The 25,692-nt window shown below is 39.7% G+C and overlaps 1 long non-coding RNA gene across 1 annotated transcript; it reads right to left on the bottom strand.

Moving 5' to 3' along the window:
• Positions 1-462: 462 nt before the first annotated feature.
• On the bottom strand, positions 463-18,410 carry LOC134415093 (uncharacterized). Its single transcript, XR_010026932.1, has 3 exons — positions 18,205-18,410; positions 1,908-1,999; positions 463-528 (listed from the first exon to the last, which is right to left on the bottom strand). It is a non-coding gene; the product is annotated as an uncharacterized LOC134415093 (long non-coding RNA).
• Between the last annotated feature and the right edge of the window lie 7,282 nt (positions 18,411-25,692).

The following is a 25,692-nucleotide window of genomic DNA, read 5'->3' as shown; positions in this document are numbered from 1 at the left end:
TCCAAGGTTTGTCTTGAATGAAATCATCTGCTCCTGTGGTTTAAAGAATAACTGAAATTAAAATGCTTGGATTATGAAAAAGCTGTCAGTCCTGTAGTTGGGATTTGCTCTTAAAAGCACTGTCTGGGCTCTTTAACAGTCAGCAAGATCCAGAAGTGGAAGAGATTCATGGTCAATTAAGTGATTTTCAGCCTGGTAAAAACACTTCTACTTCCCATCATATGGAATTTGGGGTAGACAGTGTCTGCATGAGAAGAAAAAACCCAGCATAACCAAACAGTTTATACACCTACCATTCCATCTTCTAAAGGTCCACTGGGAACAGGAAAAGAAATGCTCCTAGCACCTCCTCTTCCTCCCTGGCAAGTCTTTTGTGGATCACAGTGCTATTGGCAAATTTTGGTGAGACAGCTCCACGTTTTACCCTTTGGGGTCATTATTCCCTCACAATGGTAAATCAGCCTCTGACTCTGTGCTCTCTCTGGAGGCCCATGTGGGAAAAAGCTTGCCTTCTCCTGTGACAGAAGGCTACAGAAGAAAGAGGGGTTTGTTTGTTAAAGGGTTGCTTTTGCAATTTGTCTTTTTCATGAAAAGAAACAAAATTAGAGTTTGGCAATCAATTAGAACACTCTGTCAGCATGCAAAGCACTTCACAACAGACCAAGACTCCTGTTCCTAGGATTACCAGCATGGCTAGGGTAATGGAAAAATGTGGTTATGGAGGTGAGATTAGTACAAGTAAATATCTGATGCACAGGAATATTTTTAATTAGATATATTTTAAGGTCTTTTGTATTAATAAAACTTATTGAAATGCTTATAAATTATGCTTCATATTATTTTAAATGTCCCTTTTCTTTATGGGTTTGAGAGCTTAAAAAGAACCAAAACAGGGCACAACAGATGATCATGTTTCTGCCTTCACAAGAACATGCTGTCTTAGAACTGTAAGACCTTAGAGATCCCACTTACTTGTATTCTAAATGAAATCAGCTTGCAATGAGCCTTGTTTCTCCACATCACAGCTATTAGAATTTGTAACCAGATGGACAAAACTTGCTTAATAAATTCTTTATTACAAATCCTCTGGCCAAGCTTTTCTCAGGGCGAGCCTGCACTTCAGTGGCTGCAGTAACACAGTGTTGCTGACTTTACAGTAATTAGCTCAGAATCTTACCACAGTAGCCGTGGCAGACTGAGCCAAGGGTCTAAAACCCAGGTTCAATTAACCCATGCAGTGTTCCATGCTACTGCATTGAACAAGTAGTGTGGCAACAGAAAGCTATTGTGAGTAGGTCTGTGATGATTCCAAACTTAGCAGGATAGTCTGGACATATTCTGGACTAGACTTCATTGTTCCCAAAGACGGTCCTTAAAGAAGACTGGAGAGCACACCATTTATAATTTAATTACACATCCATGGAGGTCATGCAAACTCTTTTAGTTACCATCAATGAGAAATCTCAGTTAATAATTTATTGGTGGGGGGGAGGTTCAGACTTTTCTCCATACATAAAGACCTTTCTTGATCTTTTTTAGAGAGTGGAACTACCAAATGTGACCCAAATATCTCTCCACATGTCTTCTCTGACAGCTTTCAAGTGCTGGCAAGGAAATGTAAGCTCATCTTCTTGCTCCCTGGGACAATGTTATATTGTCACAGCAGGAAGCAGATGGGATCTCTAGTGAATATTTTAGGGGTCAGTGCATAGAAATGCAGCTCCTGAGCAAACTCTTTAGCATAACAACATGTGGCATTCAGGCCAGAGTCTGCTGTTTGCAAGGGTGGAATCTAACTGTAAAGTTAAACTAGTCTTTGATTGTTTCTGTAGGTCCTTAAAATTACATGCTTTGGCAGCTAACACTTAACTCAACCTGGGAAAGTTCTGAAGGAAAGGGTCTCTCACCTTGTTTGTCTTGCTCTCTCCAGGCAAGCCCTTACATAGTTGTGGTTCTATATGAAAGTGATTTCCAAGGTTGTGGGGCTCTGCAGAATTACCTGAAACAATTCACAATGAAAAAATGGTTCAGGCAAACACTAATTGAAACATTCAGAAACAGATTAAGGCATGGGGAACCAATTGCCTGAATCCTGAGCTTTTGCAGCCACTAGTAAATATCCCAGTTAAAAAGACCTTGGACAAAGACACTTCATGCATAGCCAAAGGACCATGCCAGCCATCAAGCAAACCCTTAAGGCACAGCCATTATCTGTTTCGATTATCATTCTTTTAATCGAGAAAAAGAAATCTATAAAGTTACAATAATCAAATGAAGAACATACTAAAGTTTATGAAGAGGGACAGAAGTCTATACTTGCATACATCATTGATTTCTGTGCACCCCTGAAAGGTTGAGGCATCTATTACAGCTTATAACCACACCCTAAGGGTCAAACCCTTACCCCACACTCTTTCTCCTCTGTATTACTGCTGTGTCCTATCACAAGGGAAGGGTTCTCCTGCCACAAAAGCAGTATAAAAGTACTCCTCAAGCAGTATAAAAGTAATAAAGTTCCTACCTAAGAACAGCTGCAGTGGCTGTGGTAGGAGATGGAGAAGAGTTTGAATATGGAATATTTGAGAACAGAGTACAGGGCTGATGTTCCATCTGATGTGAGATAAACAGAGCTTCTTGAATGCTCTAAAATATGCCAAGAACTGATGCAATTTCTATGCTGTCCCAGGAAGAGGAGAACAAAAAGATAATCCCTCCTCTGAAGCACATTGTCTCCTGCACTGTGATTCATAAACTCAGGGATTTGGCTTCAAGTCTTAAGCTGCACCAGGGGAAGTTTAGGCTAGATATTAGAAAAAATTCTTTACAGAAACAGTGATTGGGCCTTGGAATGAGCTGCCCAGGGTGGAGGTGGAGTGGTGGAGTCACCATCCCTGGTGATGTTTAAGACTGGACGTGGCACTCAATGTCATGGTTTAGTTGATGAGGTGGTGTTTGGTCATAGGTTGGGCTTGACTATCTCCAAAGTCTTTTCTGACCTAATTGATCCTGTGATTCTGTGGGGTCTGTGTGGGACATTTGAGACTGCCATGCAGGTTTGTCCTGAGGTATCTGACTCTGCTAAAATTGGCAAATAATCCATTCAACAGATAGTGTCTCTTAAGATGGATTGGTGATTTGCAGCCATAGGGATCCCAAAGCTTTTGTGAGATACAAAGCCTTGAACAGTGATTCCTGTGGTGATGCTTTCTTCAAGGGCCAAAGTCTCGAAAGCTCAATTGATCCTTAAAATAGAAATTATAATACCATAAAATGAAGAACCTTTTGCCATAACTGAGCCAATTCAAATGAAATGACAGTATCTTTAAACATTTCTTTTAGACTTTAAACTTTTTGTATCGTAGGGCCAAAAAAATCTCTTTGTGAGAAAATGAGAAAATGCTTTTGTCTGTGATGCCTCTGATGGTTGCATTCAAAGCCTCTAAAGATCAATAGCAAAGATGATTAAGGAGATGGCTGCTGTGTTTGATTTTTTTTTTTTTTTTTGAGGAAAGGGAAATCTTGCAGACTGGAATGGGCATTTCTGCCACTATTTAACAAAGAAATCTTGCCAAAGTTGACTTCAGCATGCCTCAAGCACAGATGACAGTTGTACCTTATGGCTGAGGACAGAATTCAACCCCGCAAAAATAACTACTCTAAGAACAATATGCAGCCCTCCCCCAGGTTTTTCTCCTCCTTCTTTTCTGGTAGATTCTTCAAAATACAGTGCTTTAAAAAATCACTGAGGTGGTCTTGTTGGGTAAAAGTCTTCTTACAGCTTGTCAGGCTCTTCATAGAGGATGAACAGAGGAGACTATGGGGGAGAGAATTGCTGAGAATGAGGATTTTCCCCAAATTTCAAAGTAACTTGCGTAGGTAGTGGTGTTGTCCAACTGCATTTTCTTCTAGAATTTCATCATGGGAAAAATCAAAACACCAAAATACAGTACATCAATATATAAACATCAAGTTGTTGCAAAGTGTGACAAATCTAGAAGGGATGAATTTTACATTAGTTGAACACACCTGCAGTCAGAAAACTGAGACAGCACCAGCAGCTGGTGATGGAAATGTATGTCCTTGAAACAAAAACAGCAAAACAGCAGGTCAGATATCCCCACTGTGCCCTTGGAAAGGTGAGCATGTGTTGAAGGACAGCTTTCCAGATCCCTGAAGCCTTAGCTGACACCTAGAAGCTCTTCAAATCATACAGGCACACACTCAGCCCCAGTTAACCTGGGAAATTCACCCTCTCATTTGATTTAATGATCTATCAGATTTCTCAATATCATTTTTTCCCTTCTAATTTTTGTTGCATCTGCTTTCTCTGGGTGAACAAACCTTGTTGAGCCTGCTATCCCACAGAACAGGCTGTAACAAAGCTCCCCAAGAGTCTCACCTCTCATTTAAGGCTGCTCCCACTGTGTTCATGGAGCCATCACACAATCTATAAGGGCCGCCGCAGAGACAAAGCCGTACATGAGTCACAAAAGAGGGCAGAAAGTAAAACAGGAAATCACCAAAGGAGCAGAGAACTGAGCAGCAGAAAGCCATAGAGTATTACATGATTTACATGATGGAGTAAGAAAGATGCAGCTCCTGTACCCATTTCTCAATCCCCACCATTACTTCTACAGCAGCAGCAGCACAGTCTGATCCAAACCATGACTCTCTGGTCCCCATGAAGATAGCCAGCACACTCTCAGGAAATGTGGCCCCAAGGAAATCCTATGGGGAGAAAAAACCAAAGGGCTCTCTGATAAGGGCTGGCTAGAAAATAAGATTGAATTATGGACAAGGCCATCATGAATATTCATTGTAAGTAAGTGGGATTACATGCAAGGAAATGCCTGATTCTAACATTAATCTTTCATCTTACCCCAGATTGCTGTGGATTTTGACAAACTGCCTAGTAAAAACGGGTTAGATAATTTCTCTTTTTATTACAGGAATTCCCTATGCTTCTTGAACTGTATATCCACAGAGATCTACATTTTTACACTTTCAAACTTCCCAGAAAATAACCCACTTCAACTAATTTATATGCAATTTCTGTCTCACCAATATGCCACCCAGCACTCTCATCTCACTGCAGAGCATACTCTTGATGATCCTTTTCCAAAAGCAAGCAGGAGCAGCAATTTTTGGCACATGAGCTTTTACTCAGACCCATCTGTACCACTCTACCTACCAACTGGATGGTGACAAAAGGTAAACATTGGAAAGAAATGAGATAGCTGGCAAAAAAGCCATAGGCGATAGCTGAGAAAGATCTTTTTCATTTGCATGCATCTGACCTCACTGCTGTTCACAACTGATTTACATCAACTGCCATGGTCAACACTTAATTCACAGCAAAAGCCGCTGGTAGCTTCACTTCATTAATATTGACATCTGAACTCTGTAGCCACAGTGGATTACTATTAATAATTATTTATGACCAGCAACTTGCACAGAGCATGCTGCCCAGTGCTGGGAGTCAGATGATGAATCTCCAGCACCAATTCCCAGGCTGTCCACCCCTGCAGCCATGCAATGGCTGCTTCACCTCACCCCTCTCACACCACCAGCGACACTTGTCCTACCATCAGTGCAGTGTGTTTTCACATGTAAAACTCACACTTCCTTCATGCTTCTGGGTAGGGTAGGAAGCTACAGCATATTAGTAATATTCCTTCTTTGATGAAAAATAGCAGGGGAGGTGAAAAAAGCTAGATGGTAACAGTGAAGGTCAAGGCAGTAAATATGCAGGTGTGAAATATTTTATTAGTCTAGGTTTCTGGTTCAGAAAGACATGTAGAAGTCCAGCTCAGATGTCTAACTAGCAGAATTCCACTTTTCCTCTGTATTTATGGGTCTACTGAAGTTTTATGTAGGGTACAAGGTCCTTAACCTTCCCCTCTAGCAGTGAGCAGTGTTGAAACTTTAAATTCATACACATACTGATGTGTTAGGCTAAATTAAGGGCACAGCACTCAATTCCTTTCAGGGTCAAGTCAATGTGCACCATGAAGCACCTCCAATCTACCAGTGCACAAGAACCCCATGAGCAATCCAGCCCTGTGTGACTAATGAAGTAATGGAGTGGCAGCGCAGGCGGGTGTGGGGTTGGTACCAAGTCAGATCTCACAGTTTCCAGGTATTTTTACTCAGGTCAGACCAGACTGGCAGTGTCCCACACAACCCTCCACAACTCACAGGTGGAAAAAGTGAACCAGCTCCCTTCATACCCACAGCACAAACTGGCTCTCTCTGCCAGTGACTGCTGCTGCACTTTGCCAGACTACACTTGTGCCACTGACTTGGTAATTTCTAAATGACTGCAGTTAAGTGCGTGGAATTACTGCCTAGTCTTATCAACTTCTTGCTTTATTTTAGCTTGATTTCTCCCCCAAAACTGGGTAACCCAGAGATGCTGACAGGAATGGCCTAGTAAAACAGAAAGGAAAAAAAATCAGAGCCTCTGGAACTAATGTGATGCCTAGGAGAACGAAATCCCCAGGACACTTTACAGTTCCACAGGTTATTATTTTTCTCGTTCTATTCTTACACTTTCTTCCAGATGGAGAAAATCCTCAACCACAGGGTCGCAAAACAATAAGCTTCCACTTGGTTTTAACATATTTTCTTACATAAACTTTAGGCAATTATAGGATTATTTCCCTGTAACAGCACACATTTTCTTCCTTCAGTTCTACATACATTGAATAGAGCTTAACCATTTTCTGTGGAAAAGTATCCTTTCCTAGGAGAGAAGTGCAGCACATCTTGATTATTTCAGTTTTCACATGACCCTACAAAAGCTGAGCAAGTTGGTATCATTGCACCTGGCTTCTAAAGTTTCAAGACAGAGTAATCCCTTTATTTGAAAGTGCTTGATTTTTAGGAGATTACAGAGGCTTGCAGTGCCACCATCACTACTTTGTGATATATACACAAACTCAAAAGAAAGAAAACTTCACCCTGTTCAAGATTTTGCAATTTTAAAGTAGTTTTTAGTGCAGACTTAGGAATTGTTGCTTCTGCCATCAAAATTTTCAAAATGCAACTAAAAGAAAGAAAAATAATTTTAAAATGCGTGTCAATGTTTTTGGTCTCTTACTCTATTCATAAGAATTCCTCACTGTTACAACTCTGTTAAGAAAATCTAAAGGAAGACAATGATGTATTTGTACAGAAACATTCTTTGAATTCTACTGAGAAATAAAATCCTGGTAAGAGTGATATTACTAGCAAAGCAAATGTTTAATTTATAAGAATAAAAAAGAAATTTTAAAAAATTTACTAGTCACCCTATACTTGAGTCCATGGCTGCATTTAGCAATATGTACACTTATGCACATTTCTTTCCCCCTTAGCATATATTTTTGAGCTATGGAAACAGCCTTCAGTGGCATGAGAAAACACACAAACATAGAGATAAAAACAATCATGTTAGTCTTTAGTCTAGAAAGTTTGCTAGAACTCCATCATTAAATTCATTAAATACAAGATATAAATTATTTAGATAGAATTAGACATGTTTCTTGATAGAGTGCTCAGGAAGGAATCTCCTTAGAGTCATAATGGTTGATGGTGGTTGGAATTAGAAACTGAAATTCTAGCCTAGCAGAAATTAGAGCTTTCTGAATTTTATTTTTCTTCTGAATGTGAAAGAAAAACCTCATTTTTTTCTAAATTTAACCTAACTTGATCCCCTTTGGGCTTTTCCAAAAGTTTTGCTTTGATTAAATTTAGAAGTTTTTCCTGTATGTTTTTCTTACTGTATAATACAATGCAAAATAGATTGCAAAGAAAAGAAAAATGCGGAAGCAAAAAAGGCACAGACTTACTGACATTTGCTTTACAATTTCTTGACATCCAATTGCACTGAAAATGGCACATGTTTCAGTTAAATAGCATGTTCCAACGGGAAAATGTCTTTTCAGCTAATTTTTCCAGAGCCTCAGCTCCTTTCATGAACACATTTTGGATGACAAGGAAAGTAATTTACTGGAAGTTTAAAAAAGTGGAGGCTGAATTCTGTCTCCTTGCCTCTCTGCTTTTTCACAGGAGGAGAGCTGCTTCAAAATCACTGAGTTTTTAAAAGCCAGAATTAACTCTCACTCCACCATCCATACCTCAAGCAATGAAATCTGGTTTCCTATCACTCTTTGTCCTGTGATTGGATTCTCTCATGCGTAAGGAGGTGAAAACTGACTGATGAGTTTCCTATAGTTTACCTGTCTGTAGCATGTACAGAGAGAAAAACTCTCTGGCATCCCATGGAAAACAGGAAACAATGCAGGCTTTCCCTCAGTGGAAATAGTAATTGAGTCTCTTCCCTGAATTTACTCTTCTATTTCCCTAAAATATTTGGGAAATGTGAATGTTTTGGACCTCTAGTGCTCTGTCATATTTGGCTGAAAGTGCTCTGACATTATGAGGCATGCACACAGAGTTGTTTGGTGTGTGGTGTAAAAGCATCACCTCTTTAGAGCACAAAATGAAAATTGTAATAGCTGCCTGTATGTGACATTGTTGAAAGATCCTTGTACTCTTTTGCAGCCATATTCAGACAAGGAACTGTCTATGTTGAGACAATTAGCAATCTGATGAGCAATTTACATATGAAAAGTGCTACATAAATCCCAACATCATTATCGTTAAGAGCAGAGTAATAATTACAACTAAGATTGCCTGCATAGTTTCATTCCCAATTTGGAGGAATTATTTTTTTTTCCCCAAACACCCTGAAGTCTACCTAGTCTGATCCTACCCTCTTTCCTCTGGTGAAGTCCACTTTTGTGAGATTGATTTAATGTATTTTTCCCCTGCTGTCTGCTTGGTTCTGATCTTGTGAAAGGCTCAATTAAAAGAATTCAGCTGCTGTTGGAAGTTTGCTGTGGTGAGTGCAGCAGAGAGTTGCACATATTGGGGTTTAAGAAGAGCTTTCACTGACAAAAAATGAGAACAGAAAATACATAGAACAGAACAGAACAAAAATATACCTGCAGCCTGCCCTTCCAAAATAATATCTTCTAGCCTTTTTTCAAAGGGCAGAGTATTCTTCCCTATACAAAGGTAATTTGCATTGCAAGCATAACAGGAAATGAAATAACCTCAAAATACAAATCAGGACTATATCCAGTATGCAAATCAACATCTTTATGAGCTGCAATAATGAAGAACAAGCAAATTAGTGTCATTTCAAACTACCGTTTAATTCTTTCTGCATTCTCTTAGCATCAACAGATAAACAGAGTTAAAGATCTTCCTAATTGCCACATACAGCACCACAGTCAGTATATACATGTGACTTTCATGACTGAAAAATAGCAAATATTCACTACATACACTATTTAAAACACAGAGTCTACCTGATTCTGACTTCACTCCAGTGTAAACTGGAATTTAACCTAGCCATGTACAGGTAATTTTCCTCACAGAGATATAAAGCAGGTGAAAACAACATGCTCACCAAACCCACACCACTAGTAAATGGAACTCACAATTTAAAAATGAAGTTATCAAAACTCAGTAATTTTTATAAATCAAACAGAGTGGTCATGAACCATCTTTTAATTCTTTAATCAGGCACTTGAGCCTTTTGCATTATGACACACAAAATTCAGGCTACAGGTTCATTTGATTTCTGCCATGTGCATGAGGTACCATGCACCAACAGCTGGTTATCATCTGATCACATGGAGCTTTTAGTTGTAGCAAAGTCAAGTCTACGCCAGCTTCTGCCCAGGTAGGGCCAGACTGCTCCAGCTTTCTTTCAGTTTGTTGTTGAGAATCAGATTTTTTCCATGGAGTAGATGACAAGGTCTTACCCTGTGCCCACCAAGTCGTGTGTCCCAGTGCTTAGCTAATGCCACTGCCAGCTGTCGGTATGAAGGGTGTCCTTGTTGGGAAAACACAGGAAAAGCTGCTATGTTGCTGCTCACCTATGTTCTTTGAAACTTTCCCCAGAAACAGTGGATGTTAGAGATGAAGGTTTGCAAGCTGCTTGAGAATTAAATTCCTCTCTAAATTCAGAGTTTAGAGTCAGTTCTTGAACCAGACTCACTCCCTACGAACAATTTGGAGCTCATGTTACTGCAAAAGTGTTTGCATTTTTTTGTGATCACTCTTTTACCAGGAACATCCCCTTAGTACACATTCAAAAAATTCATTACTACCTCTCAGACTCTCCCTTGCTGGTTTTGTCCATCATTAGGAAGCCAGCTCAGGGTTCTGGCATTGCTTAGCACACAGACAAAGTGCTACAAGAAAGGACAACAGTGTCACATTTAGGGCACTTCAGTATAATGGGTCGTGTAAGAGGAGCACTGGGCATCCCTCAGGCAGACAGCCTGTCAGATCTATTCTTGGTTCTTGAGAAGTTCCTGGATGGTGGCTGAGATTCAGCTGCAAAATCATGCTGAGGCATTAAGGCTGGCCAACAGAGCAGCTTTCCATCAGCACGGAAATAAAATCATACTTTGTAAAGCCCCATCTACGAAGTTCAGTGCAAGTGTAGAGGTTAGCAAAATAAATATAGTGTTTTGAGAGTTGCAAATTGGCTAAAAAGCACACAATGTGTTTAGGAAGGGTGGTGTTTGATACTCAGTTTTAAAGCCAGTTTTAGACATCTTGAGGAAACCTTGTACTCGTTCTTAGAATTTAGGTAGAGGTAGATTGAGAAGGACTGACAACTGTATTTCTCTTTTTATGGAAAGGCTGCATAGAGCTGCTATTCCATCCTTTCACCTACTCTATGGTAATATGCAGGAAAAGAAAAAAAAAAAGAAAAGGCAAGGCAAAAGGCAAAAGGCAAGGGCAAGGGCAAGGGCAAGGGAAGGGAAGGGAAGGGAAGGCAAGGCAAGGCAAGGCAAGGCAAGGCAAGGAAAAAGGAAAAAGGAAAAAGGAAAAAGGAAAAAGGAAAAAGGAAAAAGGAAAAAGGAAAAAGGAAAAAGGAAAAAGGAAAAAGGAAAAAGGAAAAAGGAAAAAGGAAAAAAGAAATGAAGCCTACTCAGCCCTGATCCTGCAAGCATCTGACCACATGCAGAATGTGTCACCTGGCTTTCCCAAAGCAAAACATGCCACTTCTGTTAAGTACTGACACAAAGGCCACGGTCCTTGTGTGCTTTGCAAACCTGTAACACACCGATAGAAAGCATTGCTCAAGTCAACTACTCTCAAGAAAAAGGTATAAAAATTCAGTAGCATCATGTAGTGTGAGATGTCTGATGTGGGTATTTCAGATTTACAGCACATTATTTGGCCATAGGCCCAATAGAATGAGCCAGTTATCCCCTTGCCTAAAAAGCCATACTTTCCCTATCATGGGAAAATTAAAGGAAGAGAGAATTTTGAGACAATGGTAAACTTTAATTATGAGTCTCCGAGGTTATAATTATTACTATTCTACTGCTCGTTTTAAATTATTTTGAGTAAACCTGTTAATTTTAATCTTTTCCATATCAGAACTTTTCAATCCAGGTTATAATGTGAAGTAATATGTGTCAACCTGAATATCTAACACCAAGGATAGATAAAGCAACACTGGCACTGCTAATTTTAAGTGTCTTAAGTGGTTTACAAGGTTTAATATAGAGAAGATTGTGAAAGTACTAGGTTTAAACACCCAAGGGACCTCGGGGAAGAACCAAGAACTGTGTGACCTTTTGGATGTCTGACTTTGCAGACACAATTATTTGAGCGGTTTTCTTTCTCTTTCACGCCTTTGGGTTTTGTGTGTTTGGGGTTTTGGGGTTTTTTTGTCTGCTTCTATCTCAAATTTGAATTAAGACAAGCTTCCCAAACACTACTGCTTGGAGTTTGTGGCAGACACTCCCAAGAACTCCTCTGATATCTCAGCAATAGTTTCACGTTTAGTTTGAAAACTTGTCAACTGCAGCTATTTAAGACTCCTTCATAGACATGATGACCATCAGTAACCTTATATTCTACTGCTTGGTGTCAGTGCTTTTCTCAGACCTGACAGGAAGTATTGTTCAGCAGTTCTGGGCAAGTCAGTTTTGCTTCTCTATTTTAATGTTTTATTATGCTTTTTGCCGATGCATCTAAGCTCTGGCCCAAGTCTAGCTGCCTGACACCCCCACAGATTTTTATTGCCTCCTTCCACAGTTCACATGTTTTTAAGAACTTCTTATTTTATCTCCTTAATTAGAAAACACATCTGAAAACATCATAGTTAACCCAGAAAAGCTAAAGAAAAGAGAGCAGTGAAGTTATGGATTAACTATTGAAATCAATTGGTTTCTTGACCTGTTTTCCCAGGTGCCTCCAACCTCCTTTTAATTAACAGGATGTTCTTTCTGAGCAGTGCCTGCACTGAAAACCCCTCAGCCACCTGGGAAGTGCAGCCAGCCACTACAACAGCTGCAGGTAAAGCTCCTGAGGCTGGCCTCTGCACTCCACAGACAAAATGCCAACAAGGAACCTTGTCACACATCTCCTCTTACTCAGGCCAAACACTTGAAAGTCAGGGTTGCACAAACGCTCTGGCTGCTTCCAGAGATGACACCCCTAATGGACTAATCTTGAAATATGCTTGTCAAGGCAAGAATGAAGCTCCTAGCAAGTTTGGGGGATATAAATACACAAACACAGGCCATTGGGAGCAAATCTCATAGGTATCAACTCAGAAACTTTAGCTTTTTCTACCTGAAAGAGGAAATTAAAATGCCAATAAGGATATGAGACAACATGGAATAGAGCAACTCTCAATACATTTATTTCTCACTGATAAATTGGATAGTCTTCATGTAATTGTAATTTTGGTGCATTTTATTGAAAAGTGGGTTCCACAGAGTGCTAAGGAACTATGCCTATTGCTTTTATGTACCTGAGCTTCTCTGAAACCCACTGAGCTTGAGCACAATTTTAAGTGCCTTACTACCCAGAACAAGAATGTTTAGCACTCCTTTCTTTTATAGATGCACATTTAAACTTGTCTGCTATTTATGGATCATCTCTCTCAGCTTGACAATGACTGACAAGAAAGTGATAAAATGAGGAAATGTAACTTGACATTTATTCAGTGTAAATACTTTTCAAAGCTACAGTCTCACTGTTTTCTTTCTTTGTGTAAATAATTTGAACTACTGTAAGCAATGATAGTGGATGACTGGAGACAGAATCCCTCAAAGTCCAGTAGACTGAAAGATACCACAAGTAATGACGAATTTTCTTTTCAATTGCCTCCATCTATTTTCATGCTGGTTCTGTTCATGCTGGCCTAATGGCAGCTTACTAAAAAGCAATGAGGTATATACAACATTTGTGCAAGAAATACAGCTTCCACACAGGCTAAAATACTGGTACTGCTGTATACCTACACATTAAACCAAGCCAAATTTTTGTGCAGATTGGCCTCTGATCTATGGAGGTTTGTGAGGTTTAAATTTTAATGATACATGCTCACACTTAAGATCTGAAGAACAAGAGATTTTAAATTTCTAGCAGAGTGGGTTACAGTGCAACAAGAGCTGCCTTTCACAAAGTATGGCTCTCCATAGAAATGTTTGGATTCATGAGGCAAGGCTTGTGTCTTAATAGTTCCAGACAGAGCTGAGGGTTTTCCCCAAAATGCTGGATATTGAGGAAGATCAGACCATACTCAAAGAACCTTGATTTCCATTCTATTTTGAATTTTTGTAAAATGCTGTATCCCTTTTGCTGAACTCCTGTAGGTGGTAGTGTTGGTATAATACCTTATGAAAAATTATTGAGGCCTCTTGGGACACTGCCCAACCCTCCAGAAGACTTCATTCCAAGCTATGCTGGCTTAGTGCCAGGTTATACTTCCTCTAAGGATCGTACTCCTTATTCTTAAGATATATAAACAAATAATTAAATTAGTTTAAAATCCATATTTTGTGGATATTAAAGTGACATACAGTGACACCTGTAATGTCAGATTGGGTACAGAGGAGAATACAGACTCTAAAACTAGGAGAGTCCCCACTAAACTGTTTTTCTTGAAGTTTAGCTTACATTTCTTAAAATAATGAAAAAATAATGTTGCTTCTTTTTCTACCCCAATCCTCTACCTTTGGCTGAACAAGCAAAACCCCACAAGAGGCAGTTTCACCTAGATTTGCCACAGTTTTTTGATATAAATTTTAAAAAATCCCAAAACTTTAACTTACAAAAATTTTTTTTGAAGCACAGAAAAACAAAAGTTGGGGCTTTACTCAAAAGCAGATACAATGCATCTTGATGGAAAAGATAATTTACAAATTGATAGTTTTGTTCTTTGCTCATACAACTCCAGATACTAGATGTTGAATCAAACACACAGACAAAGCCTTCCTGTAGAAATGCAAAGTTTCTATTTTTTATTCTGCCATAAAACTCCTTGGTAATAATTGTACATATGTCAAATACAAATAAGCTTCCAGTCTGGGTCATGGAAACAATAAAAGAAGTTCTTCCAGAGGGTAGGTAACAACTGGTGGTTCAAACAACTGCCCTCCAGATGGAAAAGGGCTTTAAAATTCCTTATCCACTTACCAAGAGAGGGCTAACAAGAAACCATCTCTGGTAATAAACCAACCTCAAAAAGCCCTCTTGAAACTTTGACAGGGTTGGTCAGAGACACAGAGACACATGTGAACAAACGAAACCGTGGCTGAGGAAGTGCTTGGCAGGCAGCAGTCCAGCAGACTGTGCATCAGCACCTCGGCTGACAGGCGGCTTTGCTGCGAGGATTTCAGCTCAGCTCAGGTCCCTCTCCTGCTCTTGTCATGCCCACTTACTCTCCAGGGCAGCAGCACTAAAACAAATGCCACTTCAGGCCTGCTCAGGATTTGTCTATCTTCAGTGAGCCCCTCAAGTGCTGCAGACCACTCTTCCTTTACCTGAATGATAGTGGCTGCTCGCTCTTCTTACCAGTGCAAGCAATAGTGGCTCCTGCATCTTGACAATGACTTGTTTCTGCTAAATTTTATTTGCATTTAGCAGGAAAGTAGATTTCAGTTGCGCCCCTCCCCCATCCACCTTCATCTCCCCCCCTTCCCCATCGTTTTGGGCAAATTCTCTTAAATGTCAAACACAGTAAAGATAAGGCAGTTCCACTGAGTGGCAGAATTAATCAAATGTCTTAGTTTCACAAGATTAGGCTGGCAAGTCTCTGTTAAAAAGCCCACACAGTAAATTTAGAGCTTCTCTTTCCTTCTACCAATGAAATCATCTGTTTGACAACATGGTATCTCTGCCAGAATAATCCAAGAATGAAGAACTGCCCTCAGATAGATCTCCTCCCGATCCGAAGATACACAGTACAAAAATGAAGACAAAGATGAATGACTACAGGAAGGTAAAAATCATTATTATATAAATCATTATTTTGAGAAGTATTAAGCAACTGCTAGACTTCCAAAATTGTGCATCAAACAGAAAAAGACTGCAGAGTCCATCCCTTGTAGCTCATCTATGGTTTTGAAAAATCTAGTCCTTGCATGTTACTTGACAGAGTGAAGTACAAAGACTACAAATCTGGAAGCAAAGTGAGCTTAAGTGTTAGAATTAGGCACATATCTCTGCTTGCCTGCCTCTCCAAATAAAGTTCAGTATTGAGGTTTTTTGCAACTTTGCATACATTTTCAGAAGCAAGGCTAGCACTCCTCCGGCTTTGAAGTGACACATTCCTCCTTTTAATACAAGGTTATGGCATATGAAACTTTACCCTTTTAAACCAATAGTTCAGACCTGATTGGTGGTGATTCAAAATTTTCTTTTCTGACAGAGGGTTTCACAGAGAGTGTAAAATAACTTGGTCTAGTGCTCAGAGACCTGACATGGACATCACAAATGGTTCTCGCTGGCTGAGCCATCTGAGCCATGGGGTCCTCACTACCCTCCTGCATTACTGGCAGAGCTTCCCCACCACAAGTAGAAAAGAGCATTAAGAGAAATGTTATTCTGTGCTTACCTTGAAGGTTATTGATATAGAAAGCCCTAACTTCAAATCTACAAGACGGAGTCTCCTGAGGTGAATTGCTGTTAAGTAAATACTGCCAAGCCTCTGCTGGAAAAGTGAGACTTGGATGACCATTCCTTGAGATACTTGTAATGAATTCCTTTCACCCTGGATTGATGTACTGCCAAGGAAAGGTTATAAAACACATGGTTGTCGCTATTAGTACTGAACTCCTGTGCTTCCAAGTCTTTATGGGAAGCTTTAGACTACCCATTATGAAAAAAACCAACCCATTCAGCAATACCTCTTTCATAACCTTAGTCTTCTAAGGAAACAAATTAAGTTATAGTTCAAATATAAGCCAAACAAATCACTTGAAATCTGAATTAAAGAATATCATACTTCTATCACCAAAGCTGTTAGACATTTGCCATTATCCTTCTGTCTCATTGAGTTTTTCCCTGTCTTAAAAAGTGTAAGACGGTGTGAAATAAAAGGAATGGCAGAATAGCAGGAAAATAATATCCACAGATATAGTCATGCATTCCCAGTTGTAATTTGTTCTGGCCTCCTTCATTCCCCTCTTGCTATTTTTCCAGGAACTTGAAGATGAGTGTTTACTATGCATGGAAACACTGAGCTTCTGTTATTTGCAGGAATGCTCACAGACTGTGTGCAGAAAGAAGTTATGCCCCTTCAAGGAAGGCAATATGCTAAAAATCTCAAAAAACATACATCCAGGTAAGGAAGAGGCTCAGCCTAATGTTAGGCAAACTACTAGTAGCATTTGTTAGGTTAAACTACAGAGTGGATGACTACGAGATTTATTGAACAAACAATCCATCCTTTTTGATTTTCAGGTACAATAAACAAATTACTTTTACAAATTGAGTGCACACCTATTAGTAGGATCACTTACTCAGAATTAAACTGGGGAGGGAATGCAAGTTAAAAACAACAAAACACAGCATAAGCAGAGCCACCTAGGTAGAAAATGTTTCCAGCAGGCAATTTTCATAACCAATTCTCAGTTGCTAAACAAGTGGCACATACTTCATGCATATTCACGCAGCCACCAATGTGTTGCATGACAAATATAATCAAGTCTAGGAAAGAGAGAATGCAAGAGTTGAAAGGATTAAGGGAACTAGTAAAGGAAAGCAAATCACTTTTTTCTCTGGTCTGCTGGTTTGAAACCAATCTGTATTAGCAGGCATGAAGTTGTAAACTTCCAGCATCTGACTGTGAACTGGTCCATAGGAAATCAGCTGGTGACTTCTTCCTGTCCTAATAAATGCCAAGGCCTGTGAATGCCTGCACAGAACTGACTCCTGAGCTCCTAGAAACCATGGATGCAATAATTAGAATCAGCACAGCAAAATATGAGCATCCACAACTATTGTCTATTTTACTCAAGGATGTAATGAGCTCCTTTCTGCAGAGTTTACTTGTCTGGTCTAACCATAATTTTCTTGTTATTACAGAATTGCTGTCATATTTTCAATGTTAATGTCTAGCCACTTTCTTATTAGGGATCCAAAATAATATTAATCTCTCTGTTTCAGAAACATTAAGGCTAAAATCCTGAACTAGAAAAAGATGTTATCCTCTTCCACATGTCGGAATGAAAAAATGTTATAATGTCTAACTTCAGAAATTCTTACAACTTTTCCAACAAAAAGAATGTTTAAATTTTGCACTAAAATATTGAATTTTTACTCTCATGCAAGTAAAGTGTTAACTGGATACATTCTTCATAAACTTTGTGAACATATTTGAGGGGCTTGGATCCAGTTTCGAAATAGCTATAAATTACTATAACTTGGCACCAATCTTTCATAAAGACAGATGATATGTACAAATTTTTTTTCTGCAATAATCATAAAAAAAATATTTTATTTAAAAAGCAACCACAATCCGAAGGTTGCAGTTTCAATGTTAAAGACGCTTTCCAAGCTGGGTCTGAGTTTGACTTTGTGTGCAGTGAGTCAGGGAAGCTCTATGTGAGCTCGAGTTATGGCCCAGTTTTGATGTCCTTCGACCACTAAAGAGCAGATTACACTAAATGCTACCAGTTCTCATCATTCAGCCTTGACTAATAATTTCTCAGAGGAAGTAAACCACAGCTTCACTATAACTCAGTATTTCATGACACTTTGGAACAAATTTCCAAGACCTGCTTTCAATGAGAAAAGATGGGGATCTAGAATTAGCAACAGCCACTTACAAAACCAAGTTTCCCAGCTTCCTGATACAATAAAAGAACAGGAACGATAAATTGCACTTACATTTTAGCTAGTCCTTACTGCAAAAGCCTTCTTGGCATGTTGAGAGGAAAAACAGAAAAACCTCACTCTTCCAACACCAGCTGAATTGAATTCATTGAGCTCAACACAAAGTTATTTTTCCTTGCTCTGTCTGCTGGCAGCGTCCTCCTTTCTGTGAAGGAAAAGACCCAAACAAATCAGTGGCGTATCTACAGACTATAGGCTTGTAGACTTGCCAAAAAGCTGAAATACAAAGTCTTGATAATTGGGAAAGCAATTCAGCCCCAAAGCATTTGGATTAAGTTCCACAAAATATTACTTGGTAGCAAGACTCACCTGGCTGAAGAGCAGTGGTTCATGTAGCAGAGGCACAGTTATTCCATGGTGGTCTTGAGTTTTGTGATTTTGAGTTTTTTCATGGAAATTGTTAGTCTATTTTGAGATTCACTCTGCTTCAGATGCCTGAGCCCCAGTGAGGTTTAGGGCTGCCAGAAAGATCAAAGTCATTCTGACCTCCAAATCCTGCTGCTGCTAAGCACAGGTGGCAGCACCAACAGCTTCCTGTCCTCCCACCTTTTTTTCCTGGAGAGGGAATGCAGACACATGCTGCAAACTAAAGAGTTGATTGCAAAATGATTTTGTCTACAACAGCAATATTTGACCAGCTCATGGAGACCAAGTCAGTACAGGCCCCTTCTGTGGAGCTCTCAGAATCAATTTAAAGTGTTGCACAGTTGATGATAGCTGAAGCTGAGACGCCAGCATCTTTGTGATTAAAAGTAGTATTGCAAGTACTCTCATGCACCAGTAGTCTCTAAACTAATTCTAATTTAGCCACATCAGTAGCATTTTCATATTGGAAGTGGCTGGTGATATTTGCAGACTTATTTCCAAGGTAACAGCTGAATTCAACAGCTATTAAGCCTTCCTAAAAACTTTTCATGGCATAAGTGTGCAGGACTCAGAGGTTAGAATTAGGAAGAAGCTTCCATCTGTCTTTAATCCTCCCAGTGTGGTCGCTCTTTGGAGAATTAAATCTTTACACACGAATACAGAGAACAACCCCTTGGTGCTACCTTACTCATATTGCTATGTCTCTGCTCAGAGAGGGCTGTAAGAGGAGCATATATTGTATCAAGATATAAATACATTAAAATGATTGCTCCATAACCCAACATCACAGGAAATAGTCTATCTAATTGTATAGATTAAAGTGCTTTGAGATGAGCCACCAGGGGCTGTGAGCCTAAGGAGAATCTGTGTGCCAAGCCATTTGAGTTTGTGTTTTGTTTGATTTTTCCATCCTTTTACCTTTAATATACTTACCTTTAGCTCCTTGAGTCTGTGTGGTGCAGGAAGTGTCTGAAGCAGGGTGAGACCTCACCAGCTGAGTAAGACTGAAAGCCTCTGTGTAGAAAGGGAAGATGAGCTGTAAAGGCATCAAATTTGTGCCTAGATTGGAACATTTTAATCAGAAGATGGCGGGCTTGGTGGGGACCACTGAAAAGCCTGACTGTCACACTGCCATCATAGTGAGTGAGGAGACATTTTTCTATTAACTGAGGTGCCGGAGATCTTGAAAATAGTCTCAGCATTTGAAATATATGGGACAATGCTGACATAGGCTGAGTTTAGTACTCTACTAAAATTTATTTTAGCACATCTTCCAAAGAATGCAGTAAGGGCAGTTGGAGGATTGGCAACCTCTGCCAGTACAGCTCTGTTGGAAGAGCTGAGGAACTTCCTGAGTACTTTTGTCTAAAACAAACAAGAGGCTTTCCAGGAAGTTCTGAGTAATCATCTGACCTTGTGCGCAACTTAACAGCTACAGAGAGGAAAAAACTACCCTGAGATGGAGAGACAAGGATTTAAGTAAACAAAAAAATGCACCAGCCTGCTTGAGGGAAATAAGACAGAGCAGATTGGAACGTGCTGCGGGAATTTTAGCAGAGAGCAACCAATCCAGTGAGGCTTGTGAGAGAGCTGCAAAGAGTGAAATGTCATAAAGACAGCCTGCTGACTCTGCACAGGGGATTTCCTCTGGAGCCCTCCTTCATCTCCAGAGTTTAAGGTTCTCTCTGTCTTTGTGCAGGCCTCTTACTGCTTTCCCCAGCTAAACAGCTTCTGTCTTTAGAGATGATGGGGCATCAATATTCTCTACATGAGACCACAAGTGCCCTCATAATACAGAAAAATGAAGAGCCCCTGCAACCTTCATGCTTTATTCAGGGATCCCATCCACAGAAATCAAGTCAACTACTGATAGCAGTACTACTCTGAGGGCAGCTTTTCTACTTGAGCCAAATTATTCAAAACAATGGTAGGGCTTTTCCAGTTAGGCAATCCTGCTTTTTAGGCTGTGATTCTCCTGCACTAGGAAGCTTTAAACAGACTGAAAATAAAGAACAAGTCAAGAGAAAAAAGGAGATAAGAAGTTGCACAGAAAACAAACTTTTTCATGCCTGTGAACAGATGCTGTGGGAATCTTAACACTGAATACCTCTCCAATTCAATTACAAGTACAATGTCAATTTTTGTTTGTTTTATGTATGTGCATGAACATAAATACATTCCAACAAGTGTCTATTCATGTGCTACAGTTCTTAATACGTTAAATGTTTTCGCAGTTGTGCAAATATGTCTATACACCAGAGGAAATAGAATTAACTCCTTGGAAATTTAAGGGGGGCGTCACACAAACACACACTGAGTTGTTGCTCTATCATTACATAAATCACAATAGTAACTTTGTAGGTTAGCAATAGTTTTATGGCCATAGATAGCACAGCATCCAGTCTTTTCTGAAGCCATCTCTACCACTGTCCCTAAACCATCAATATTTCATTGTAGACATCATGGTTGAAGCCTTCTCTTATGCAATATACATACCACAGCTCACTGGGTTATTCTGCAAAAGATTTTTCATGTTTTAAGCTAAATTTGCCTTGTGTGCAAAACATCTGAGCACACACCCTGTCTCTGAGATAACCTTCCTTAACCTTTCATACAGCACAGCAGTATTCTAGTGGCTCCTCATATCCAACACAATCCACTGAAGGATAAGAACAAGAGATGAAAGAAAGAGTGGATTACAAAGAGGAATTTAAATAGTAGTGTTCTGGCCTTGTTAGAAGTATTTGTGTTGGTGCAGATGTCTAAAAACACTTTTTTTTACTTTTAAGTGGTAAACACCATCACTGTTTTCTTTTCCAGTCTATACAATTTTTGAGATAAACTGATTCCGAAGTTTACATTGTCCCTGGTTCTAAACTGCCCATGAACACAGTTTTTGGGTGGACTATGGGGCCTGTTTACTTTTAGACTTTTAAAACCAAGATTGAAAACACATGGATGGATGATTTTCCCAGCCCCCTCTTTTTCTGCAGAAGAAAAAATAAACAACGAAGGTTGATGATTTCTTGATTTCTTTAGAGCAAACACCAAAACACTTGAGACAAAAGAAGTTTTATTTCAGACTCCTCACCAGGACCAAGCTTATAATCTGCAAAACATTCAGTCTTGATGTGCTGAGGAGGAGGAAGGGACAGCTGTGTGTCAGCATCAATCTTCTCTGTGAAAACACAAACCTAATTCTGTGCCCTTTGATTTGGATGGTGATAAACAGCAGAATGACTCAAGACACCACTTTTTTCCACAACAGCTTAAAAAAATAGCAGCAGAAAATAGTTTCAACTTGTAAGAAAACTAGCACCTCAGCAGACACAAGCATTTGCTAAATGTAACACTGGTCTTTCTGTTCCTTCAGTTTCCACTGAAATGTTTCCAGTTGTATTTGGGTTTCTGCTCACACAAATATCCTCCTTTGACACAAGTCAGATTCTAGTCACATGCATTATCCTGGGGAGGATAAACTTCATGGTAAGCTTGATTTTAATCTTATGAATTCTGGTGTAAGAGAACAATCAAGTGCAGTGATGTAGCTCCACTGCAAAAGAAGAGAAAGACGTCCAGTCAGACTCTGGCTCCTAAGTCCTCTGGCTATAAGTAGAATTTTTCTAATTTGAAAAATTAACAGCTAGGCAGGTACTCAAGGCTATACCTAAAGTTACAAGCAAAGGAAAAAGATTTTTAAGTTTTTTTTTTACAGAATCCAAACAAATATAGTAAGTTTTTATTATTAATACATTTCTGTACAATGCATTCACCATTGATAGGTCAAGTTGGAGAAATTCCATTGAAACAGACTGAAAAACAATGATAAGATAATTATTCTTCTCCTTTTTAACTCTGGAGTTGGAATACCAACACGTGTGACATCGCAGTAGGAGCAGATTATGATCCCACAGCAAATACCTTCACCCACCAGAAGCAAACACCTCCCTTGATGCACACAGGAAACAGGAGCTCATGGCATTGACCCAGCATTAGGGGGACTTAAAGCCACACTTGGTGTCAGGGCAGAGCAAGAACTACAGTTCACAATGTGGCCCTGTGAGCCCCCAGCTTCCACTGCATCCCTACACGGCAATGGACATGAGCCAGGGCTACTGTCCTGGTCTGAGCACCACTGATACATGCACACCTTTCCTCAGAAAAGTCTGCTGCATCATTGTTCTAGAGAATGGAGGCTGGATCAATCTCTGAAGAACAAATGCATCAAAGCTATTGAGAGTGCAAAAACCTTGAATTTCATCTGGGAATTTCATCATTTGAGGATCACGAAGTATTCCTGTACACTAATCATACATTGCAATAGCTGTGCAAAGTACAAGGCATGGCTATGTTCATTGTGCAGGATGAAACCAGACCCACAGAAGATAAAGGCAACATTCTCAAAAATGGCTACTAATTTTGGAAATCATGGGGATTTGGAGTACTCTAACTGAAAATCTCTTCCTAAGTAAAGTACAATCTGCTTTGATACCTTTTGTTCCAACAGCATTTTTAAAAGTTCACAGCACTTCCGAGAAAAAATAAAAAGATTTTCCAGATGTTGAGATCTTCAAAACTTTGAAGTGTTAACCTTGTGACTGCACTAAGAACATGTGCTGAGCCACTGACAGAGCGGGAAATGAAATTTCTGGATACTCACTGCTTAGGAAACTAAATAGTTGTGCTTTCCCCTCTTGCCCCCTTCGGGAGGCATATGGATTTTATCTGCCATCTAAGCTACCAACCCTACAACCCAGCAGCTGACCTCCAGCCACCAGGCAAACTTTGAGGCTGCATTAGAAATTGGGTGCATAGTTTTGTCACTCTGATTTAATGTGGTAGTATAGAATATAGATAACAGACACTACATTGTTTTTCTTCTCAAAAGGTAATGTCTCTCAAATATACTTTCAAGAAGTCTGTGCATAAGCAGTGCATGTCTGCAACATAGGCCATGCCCAAAGTCTGCCTTGGCCTTTTCACTCCTATTGCTTTAGACATCTATTTCTATATGAGCAGGCTATGAATAGGGAAGAAATGCACAGGCTGGTAAACAATCCCTCGTAGCCCAAGGAAATATCTGCTGTTAAGTAAAATGCTGCTACAGACTGCACAAGACAAAGCTATTAATTCCTAAAAAATGAGCTTGCAGGTCTTACATTTAATGGACACTTTTACCAGAGCATGAACCGCAAACACAACCCATAGCAATAACTGTTCACAGGCCATTAGGAAAGAATGGCCAAAGTTCATTTTTTTCAGCATATGTTCAGATTTCTTTTAACTATGCTCACTGTTAGGGCCAAATTTATTAGGACAATGTGAGAATTTTGTACAATGAGTAAGTTCCCCACAGATTAAACCTTCACATAAATGAGTTCAACACTGATGAAAATGAACCTTGACAACTTTTCTGTATCCTCTGAAAAAATGGCCTAACACTAAGCTGTATGAAGAAAAATAAGACACCTGATAAGCCAAGTACAAGCAATGACTTTGCCTTGGCACAATCTGAGTACACACTGGAAAAGCAAGAGCATGCAAGCTAATGCTACCTAAGGGATCACTCCATCACATGCTGGCCACTTACACAGGGACAGCTCCTGAAAAATGGCTCCCATTTTATATTTACCCTGAAAATCAGAATAGAACACAGCTGCACACAAAGACTTTCAATGAAAAACAGCTTGTAAAGAGCCTACCTCTCTAATTATTTGAAAAGCAAAAAAGCACAGCTTCTGTCTTTTGCCTCTTCATTTCCATTGAGCCTCGGGCCTCAATGGTTCAAAGGCACAAGAGTGGTTTCTCCAGGGGCAGTAAATGCCACTCTCCTAGGGCAAAGCTTTTAGCTAGTGATGAGGGAGGTTTACCTAGTGGGAAATCCCGTGTGCAGAACTACTTTCATCACTGGTGGTTCTGCTGAAGGTGAATGCTTACTGGAGAAGCATCTGGCCAACTGGCATAAGAAGCAGATGGAAAATTCCTTTTTAGGGGTGGGAGGAAAGACAATTAGGTGAAAGTTGTAGCAGACAGCCCTGTCTCTGCTATAATGGTCCTGGGTGTAACATATGGCATGGGAAGGGATTTGCCTTCTCCAGAACACCCTGCAGGCTATTGGGAATACAAGGAGCAGAGCTGAGAGCCCTGGCTGCTCTCTTCATCTACACAGATGCCCACCTCTGCAGTCAGAGCTCACACACAGCTCACCTGCCATGCCAGGCCCATGATTTGTGTTAAGCAGCCTTTGTCACTAATGTCACCAAGCTGTCAGTTCTGAAAGAGATGAACATTTCCCACCAGTGGCTCATAACTGTCTTCACTGTGAGTTTCCCTGGGTGACCCCTCATCCAAAACAGATGAATTTAAATTCAGTTTAACAGCTGACAAAAATCACAGCCTGCAGTGGTAAGGCTGCAATGACACTAAGTAACTGAATAGCAGGATAACATGGTACGATCACATCCTCACATTTCTTGTTTTTCCTGTGCTGCAAAACTAAAATCTCACCCTACACTTCAAATATGTGAAACATTGCTCCCACTGTCCTGCATGTCCTTCTTATTTCCACAAAGCTGGGGACAAAATCTCACTAAAATATCAGAATTTGCTAATTAATTGAAATCTGTTAGCATTTTCTATCTTCTCTGTGTAAACATCAACAGCTATACATAGTTGCAGAAAATGAAGATACTCCTACCTCCTACTGATCATTTAGATCACAAGCTCTTTCAGAGATAGCACAGCTTTTGTACAAAGTGCAGCACTCAGCTCAACAGGGCTCAAATCCAGACATAGACCTCCTGCAAGTGTAAATGAGACCTCATGTAGAATTAAACAAAAGCTGTAAAGAGGAACAGGAGCAGGCAACATTTCATCTTCCTAATAAGCAATATCCTAACATAAAAGTGCTGCAGTATAACCAAATATATCCTGTTCCATTAAGACAGGCACTTAAAAACCACCAATTGTCAAAGATTTCCAGACAACTGAGTTTCCATAATTCTGAGGTTCATTTTACAAATTTTTTTTTCCATGATCCTGACCGTTTTGCTGTTGGCTTACAATCCACCATCTGCTTCTCAAGTGGCAAATTGAATTTCAAAAGCAAAACAAACC

This window comes from Melospiza melodia, chromosome 2, assembly GCF_035770615.1.
Source record: "Melospiza melodia melodia isolate bMelMel2 chromosome 2, bMelMel2.pri, whole genome shotgun sequence".
Lineage (NCBI taxonomy): Eukaryota > Metazoa > Chordata > Aves > Passeriformes > Passerellidae > Melospiza > Melospiza melodia.
This window is presented reverse-complemented; position numbering and strand designations above follow the sequence as displayed.